At 38.1% G+C, this 7921-nt stretch overlaps 1 long non-coding RNA gene across 1 annotated transcript; it reads right to left on the bottom strand.

Annotated features, from left to right (window-relative positions):
- Positions 1 to 201: 201 nt before the first annotated feature.
- On the bottom strand, positions 202 to 7223 carry LOC143794030 (uncharacterized). Its single transcript, XR_013220391.1, has 3 exons — positions 7108 to 7223; positions 1392 to 1458; positions 202 to 460 (listed from the first exon to the last, which is right to left on the bottom strand). It is a non-coding gene; the product is annotated as an uncharacterized LOC143794030 (long non-coding RNA).
- Between the last annotated feature and the right edge of the window lie 698 nt (positions 7224 to 7921).

Below are 7921 nucleotides of genomic sequence, written 5' to 3'. Positions count from 1 at the left end.
CTCGGTATCCACCATTCAGTCCTGAGATCCATTTCTTTCCACAGTTGCGAGCTGATGTCTGCACTCTAGAACGTGACTTCTGGATGTAAATAGGCACCCAATGTTACTGCACATTGTAAGATTGTAATACATATTGTGATGTTACATTGTACCAAAACTTCCTAGGCTCGGTTGCGGCATGAATACCTGTTCTAAAGACACCATCATGAGACTGCAGAAATAAGAGGCCCTGACGACTGGACAATGGGCGGCGGCAGTGTCGGAGAAAGTGAGTGGTAAGATGAATATTAAAGTTTTCTTTTTATTCTTTGCATGTTACCTTTATTATGTTTTTGTGGTGTGGAGAAACCTCAAAGCCTAATAGGGAATATTCAGTCCGCTGCAAATCCAATTTCAAGTATACTCCACCCAATTTGGTAAATTTTGTCAGATCCGCTCATCTTTGATGCCTAACATAAAACTTAACCGAAGAGAGAGAAAAAAATTTGTAAGAATTTACAAAAATTAACATTTTCCAAACACCACAAATTTATGACCTCTTGCACAACCAAATGACAGTTCCATGTTGTTTGTAGGAAACAAACAAAGTGCTACTTGGAAGTAACAATTTATAGCACTTACAACTCTACAACATCTAATGTGGCTTAAGTGAATAAATAGAATTTAGCTGCATAAATTTCCCCCATGTGCTTTGTTGAGCTCTTATGTACACATTAATTAATTATTGTGAATTGCAGTGTTTCTTTATTTCCCGATATTTAGCCATATAAGATGTAATGATTTAATTTTACTGCTATGAATTGTAAATGACATCTATTATAATATTAAGTGCATTAATACATTTATAGTTAGATATGTTCATTTGCATTTATTCAATGATGAAACTAAATTATGTGTTTACTGCCAAAGAGTAACAAAATCCTTTGAATAATGTAAAGTTCAAGTTGAAGGTTAGTTATTATCTCTTAATAGGAGTACAATTAGATATAGCACAGTTTCCGTGTGTTAACTTGTGATGTGAATGTGAAGGTATTAAGAATGAATTGTCTAATATAGTAAGGTCATAAAGAATTGACACAGAAGTTACAAGTGGTATAATTATAAATCACTAAACTGCTTAGCAATTTTAGCAATTCTTCCTCTAAAATAAGTTCTTGACTTTTGTCTTTAGCTACATTATTAATAATTTTATTAAGTTGCTCAACAGTAAAAGCAGGCAATGTTTTGATATGTAATTAGTCATATTTTGTTCAAGAGTCTGCAAAAATATGAATGACAATGTCTTCTTCATGACTGCCATATTGGTGATCAATCTGTACTTGCCCCACTATTCTCCCATGAAACATTGGTATGATTAAAAATAATTTGAAAATAGCTTATTCTTACTTTACCTTACATTTAGTTTCGTTCTCATAGCTCTTCTTCAGACCTTGCTACGTAGATTCTGGCATTGTGAACCTATTAAAGAAAAATTGTTGAGATCATATGTAAATTAACTATATAAACTGTTATTTTTAAGGCCATGTGCACACGTTCAGTATTTTTCGCATTTTTTTCGCCTTTTTTCGCTATAAAAACGTGATAAAAACGCGAAAAAAATGCTAACATATGCCTCCTATTATTTACAGTGTATTCCGCATTTTTTGTGCAAATGTTGCATTTTTTTCCGCGAAAAAATCGCATCGCGGAAAAAAAAGCAACATGTTCATTAAAAATGCGGAATTGCAGGGATTCCGCACACCTAGGAGTGCATTGATTTGCTTACTTTCCGCATGTGGCTATGCCCACCATGCGGGAAGTAAGCAGATTATGTGCGGTTGGTACCCAGGGTGGAGGAGAGGAGACTCTCCTCCACAGACTGGGCAACATATAATTGGTAAAAAAAAAGAATTAAAATAAAAAATAGTCATATACTCACCTTCGATGGCCCCCGGAGTGTTCCCGCCTCTCACCGCTGCATGCTGCCGCTTCGGTTCCTAAGCATGGTGTGGTTCAGGACCTGCGATGATGTCGCTGTCTTGTGATTGGTCGCGAGACCGGTCATGTGACCGCTCACGTGACCGCGACGTCATCGAAGGTCCTGAACCACACCATCTATAGGAACGGACGCCGCTGAGGATATCGGCTGTCTGCAGAGGGTGAGTATAACCATTTTTTAATTATTTTTAAACATTCTATCTTTTACTATAGATGCTGCATAAGCAGCATCTATAGTAAAAAGTTGGTCACACTTGTCAAACACTATGTTTGACAAGTGTGACCAACCTGTCAGTCAGTTTTCCAAGTGATGCTACAGATGGCATGAAAAACTTTAGCATTCTGCAAGCTAATTACGCTTGCAAAATGCTTAAAAAAATGCGAAAAAAACGGGAAAAAAAAACGCAAAAAAAAATGCGGATTTCTTGTAGAAAATTTCTGGTTTTCTTCAGGAAATTTCTGCAAGAAATCCTGACGTGTGCACATACCCTATGAGTTTGAAATGAACAGATAAGGGTAATTCCTAATTTTTAATGGGGCAGTAATATGTTAGGCTGGCCACAATAATTAGATAGCTGTCTGTCCGATACTAGTTTGTTCAACATGCATGTGTAGAAGGACACATTCTTTAACATGACCACAACTGTGGGACCGAGGACTGGCTGCTGTGCCGAGAGAGGGTGGAGTAGCTTGGTGTAGATGTTATGGTTGATTGAGAAAGGTGGGGTGTGCTTGGCAAAACATAAACAGCAGGCATCTCCACTTCCATAACAGCTGATGGGCTCAACTCACTCTAACTGTTGGGGGTAAACAAGTGGAGATTCTGCGGCATGTGAGAACACTTCCATGGTGACGGAGAAGGAAGAAGCAGCAGAAGTGGTTGGTGGGGCGGTCGGTGGTTGGCTTTTTCCCACTCTTGTTAGATGTACCCTTCCCCTCTTTTTACCAGCTGTTTCATTAGAGAGCTACATCTTGCTTACTTGCCTTCAAAATCTGAAATTGCCAAGCAATGCCATCAGCTCAGAACTGGCAGCAACCAGTGGAAACTAACTACAGCCTTTTAATGTTCAGAGAAGTCTGGTCAGAAGTGGTTTTCATGGAAGAATTATTACAAAAACACCATATATTTTACATGAAAACAAGACCAAATGACTCAATTGTCCATAAAAACATATTATCTGGGGTACAGAAAAGTGGAAGTAACCACTCTAGACTGATAAGTCAAAATTGTAAGTACACTTTAGTCCTCAATATTGAAATTGAAACACCAAGAAGCAATACTAGTGGATTTATGGAGATCTCAGATTTAATAGACTTATTACTGATATGCAAGTGATGAAAACTAAAATTAAGCGTTAGCGCCACATGCAGAAATGTATGCACTTACACATGTTGGTGTTCTATCAATGAGGTTTCTATCAATTGTCTAAAGAATGTTGTGCTTCTTAAAAATGCACTTGGGTATGCAAATAGAGATTCAATTGCAATTGCCAATCATTGATGTCCTAGATGTGCCCAATGGGAGACAAGTCCAGAAATTCTGCAGGTCATGTTAGAACATTTAGGCCATGCAGGATGCTCAAAGTAGCATGAGCAACATGTTGCCTGGCATTGTCATTTTGAAAAAAAGCTCCTACATTGATTTGGCTGTGAAATCAGTGGTAGTCATTTCTCCAAAGTCTCACAGGAGGTATTTTTCCACACAACAACACAAGGTTGCATGTTGCTTGTGTACTGGGAACAGCCTGAGTGTCCCAAAGATGATACCAGGGCCTTCAGCATCTCCAGACTTGTCTCCTATGAGCACATTTGGGACAGCTCATTGGTCAGCAATTACAAAGGAAGCTGACAGCTACTAACCTTGGTGATTTGCATAACCAAGTGCATTCAGTGTGACATAACATTGCTCAGACAACCATTAAGAACCTCATTGCCTAAGCATTTTAACTTGTCATGTAAAATAATGCTATTAACCTGCAGATACGCAGTTACTCTGCTGGTTAACAGTGTTCTTCTGACACAGTGTGGCACCCACACTGAAAGCCCCACTGCCAGAAAGAAATGAACTTTATTCTCCTGTCAGACTCGCTCTTTCAGTCACAGGGGTTTTGCTAACATGGCTTTAGTCACCTCTCAGTATGTAGACACTGGTAATTGTAACCATACCCCCAGCATGAACTGACAACAGACTCATCCATAGAGACTGCTGTGAGTGAGTGCCAGGGGCAATGTTACAGCCGCCGCTCTCTATGCGCAGAATGGTGACTGAAAGCCCGAGGCTACCTAGGGGAATTAAATTAATTTCCTTCCGACAGTGGAGATCTCAGTTCGGTGTCGCTGCACGGGGTCATAATGCTATTAACCTGCAGATTAGCCCCATATCTGCAGATTAATAGCATGATTTTACATGGCAGGTTCCCTTTATATGTGTGTATTTCTGTGTGCGCAACTCATACTTGATACTGAATAAATCAAGATGTTTTGAAAATGTTTTCTTTTTTTATCCTTTGCATATCACTAAGTGTCTTTTGATCCTGTAATTTCCATAATTCCACAACTTTTTCTTGTTGGTGTTGCAATTTCCATGATTAGGAGTTTATCTGGCTGTAAAAGAAGGCAGATTGTTCACCAAAAGACTGAAGTGCAGTACAATAGTGAATGTCTGAAGGTAACAGTGAAGCATGGTGGAGGTTCCTTGCAAGTTTATGACTGCATTTTAGCAAATGGAGTTGGCTATTTGATGAAGATTAATTATGTCCTCAATGATGAGAAATACAGGCAGACACTTATCCATCATGCAATACCATCAGGGATTGGCTCCAACTGGACAATGACTCCAAGTATACCTGGAAGAATGAAGGTTTGATGCGGTTTTGAAGGCAAAGGGTGGTCACACCAAATGTTGATGAGATTTAGATTTTCATTTTCTTCATTCTCTTTGAATTATGTTCATTGATAAATATACCATAGACTATTAATTCTTCTGTTTTTAAAGCATTTTTACTTTATAGGATTTTTTCCACACCTGCCTAATACTTTTGCACAGTACTGTAGGTCTAAAATGTTTGGCAAGCTGCATGTTGAATCAGCATAATATTAAATATTTATAGTATTAATTACACCTATGACCAACAGCTCTGGCTATTCTAAATTCATTGTTGTTGCTTTCATCATTTCAGGAATTATCTAATCGGTGCTTGTTCAGCATATTAGCAGACTTTATACCAGCATTTTATGGAACTAACATTCTTCAGGGCCTTTACAATAATAAGATAGATGTAAAGCACTTTAAAAATACATAGCAACAATAATTTTGAAAGTAAAGATTTCTTTGATTTTTATTCATAAAGAGTAATTTATGCATTATGTTTATAACTATTAATCTTGCATGTTCACACATTTTCGATTCTATACCATCATATACCCTATTATTATAATTCAAAAGATAGATATTTTCTTTTCCTTCCATTGAAATTGCTATTCAGTGTTCACATCTTCCCTGAATTCCTGTCATTTTCTAACTAAAAACTATAGTAATTCAGCAGTCTACAGAGAATTGCTTATTTTATTCACTATGATATCTTTAGCATCACTGTCCTTACAGACATTACTTATTGTTCTAACTAAAGAAAAGATGAAAGGTAAAAATATTTCCCACATATAGAGAATGAAGTTGTCCTTACAAAGATATATAAACTTATGTCTACAATCAATTGCTCTATTATATTAAGTGGGTTATATAGGTGAACTTAAAACATTCAAAATACAAGTAGTAAGGTACAGAAAGGCAGAACACCAATCTAGCATGCCCAACTTCATGTCTGTATGTAAAAGATAATATTTCATAGGGACTGTAGTGGGATTATTGCTTTAGACTAGAGAGGCCATTACCTGAACCAAGGGTGATGTTAAAACAATTTAGAGAAGCACTCTCCTCAAAGTTTGTATCATCTTAATATATTGCAATCATGGTATTATATGGCACTGTATACTTACAATTGCTAATTTTTCCCTTCTACCCAGTTAATCCTTCCTTTTCCATTAGGTCTATGACATCACATGATTAAAAACTGACTAGCTAAATCCTTCTAAGATCTATATAAAACAGGAGGTCAATTTTCTCTGTACAAGTCATGAGTCACTGCAAAAGTCTATGGAAGATTGTGCAGCTGGGTCAGGAGCAAAAGAGGGGAATTATTTTTGCAGGGAAAATAGACTTTCTGTTTCTACATGGAACAGAGAAAAGAGAACAATTAGCTGAGTAGAAAGGCAAAATGAGCAGTTGGAAATATACAGTGCTATATAATATGATGATTGCAATATATTAACAGGATGAAAATTTTGATGAGAGTGCTTCTTTAATGGGATTTCAATTTTTTGGGGTTATTATATCGTATAGTTTTACAGAAAATTTGAGATGAACCTGTGTGTCACATTTATTATTCAGCATTCCCTTTAAAGGGAATCTGTCAGCAGGATAATCCCTCAAAAGCCATCTATATGGGTGCACATAGGTCATCACACCTTAAAGCTTATCACACCTATGCTAAATTCTAAATTGTTAGGGAAATTCCGCAGCATAATAAGTGGGCATGCCTGTAGATACTTCCTTTTCCAAGAATTCCAGGTTGCTACTTGCCTGGGCTTGTTGAAAACTGGATGTCATGTTTGGAAAATGTTGCAGGACAGCTTTATCGGAAGGGCACTGTTGCTGCTATGGACCCTGCTCAAAGCTATTTTTTGTAATAGGAACAGTTAAAGATGACTGGTTAACTGTTGGCAATCTTGTGGTGGACGCATCATGGCACATGAAATATTTGTTCAGACTTTCACTTGTTACGTTTGCTATGTTTTTCCATCCTCTAATGTTAGAGATAGGCACTCTACTTCAAGTCACCATACATCTTACTTTTAATATTGTCATTATCCAGGTGCAGCCCACATTCAAATTCTCCATTTCATTAAATTTACCCCCAAAAATAAATTTGCATTGAATAAATTTGATGCAAATTGCAATACTGGAAAGCTTCTAACTGCTCAGAAAATAAGGGGGAAAAGGGATTGGAGTGCAGAGAAGAAAGACAAATTAAAATATATCTTATTTCAATATGATCTGTATAATCCACTTACCGGATGAATCCATCTGTGCATCATAAAATATCAGCCCTGTGCCCCGCTGTGTTCCACAAGGACCCACAGATGTCTGGTAAGCGAAGTACCGCCACTACCATATAAGGTTTGATGAGCCCATCAATAAACTGCGATAGCCCATGTGATGTCACAGCTACGGGGAATTATGGGAAACCCATTCTATGATGCTTCAGCAAAGTGGGAAATGGTGCAGAGTAATGTTTCTTTTTCTGAGCTTTGTGATTCAAATCTCAAAGTGTTGGAATTTGCATGAAACCGCAAATTTTAGGAAATTCTACATTAACCTCTTTCCGACATAGGGCGTTATAGTACGCTGATGCTGGACTCCCTCCCTTTGATGTGGCCTCTGGCGCTGAGTGCACTTCTTTTCCTGCACATGTCAGCTGTTTTGAACAGCTGAGATGTGCCTCTAATAGCCACGGGTGGAACCGCAATCCACCCGCGGCTGTTAACTAGTTAAATGCCACTGTCAAACTCTGACATCGGCATTTAAGACCCACTTCTGGCAAGAGCATAGGACATCCTGCCCATCTGTGCCCATGTCACATGACCGTGGGTTGTCAATGGATTGGCATGACAACCAGAGGTCTCCTGCAGACCTCTATGGTTGTCACTACCGGATTACTATGAGCGCCGCCCGTTGGTCGGTGCTCATAGCAAGTGAACAATTCTGCTACATACAGGCGATCTGATCATTGCCTGTGTGTAGCAGAGCCAATCAGATTATGGCAGCTTCTAGTCTCCCATGGAGACTATTAAAGCATGCAAAAAGTAAAAAAAAATGTTTTTAAAA

Source organism: Ranitomeya variabilis, chromosome 1, assembly GCF_051348905.1.
Source record: "Ranitomeya variabilis isolate aRanVar5 chromosome 1, aRanVar5.hap1, whole genome shotgun sequence".
NCBI lineage: Eukaryota > Metazoa > Chordata > Amphibia > Anura > Dendrobatidae > Ranitomeya > Ranitomeya variabilis.
This window is presented reverse-complemented; position numbering and strand designations above follow the sequence as displayed.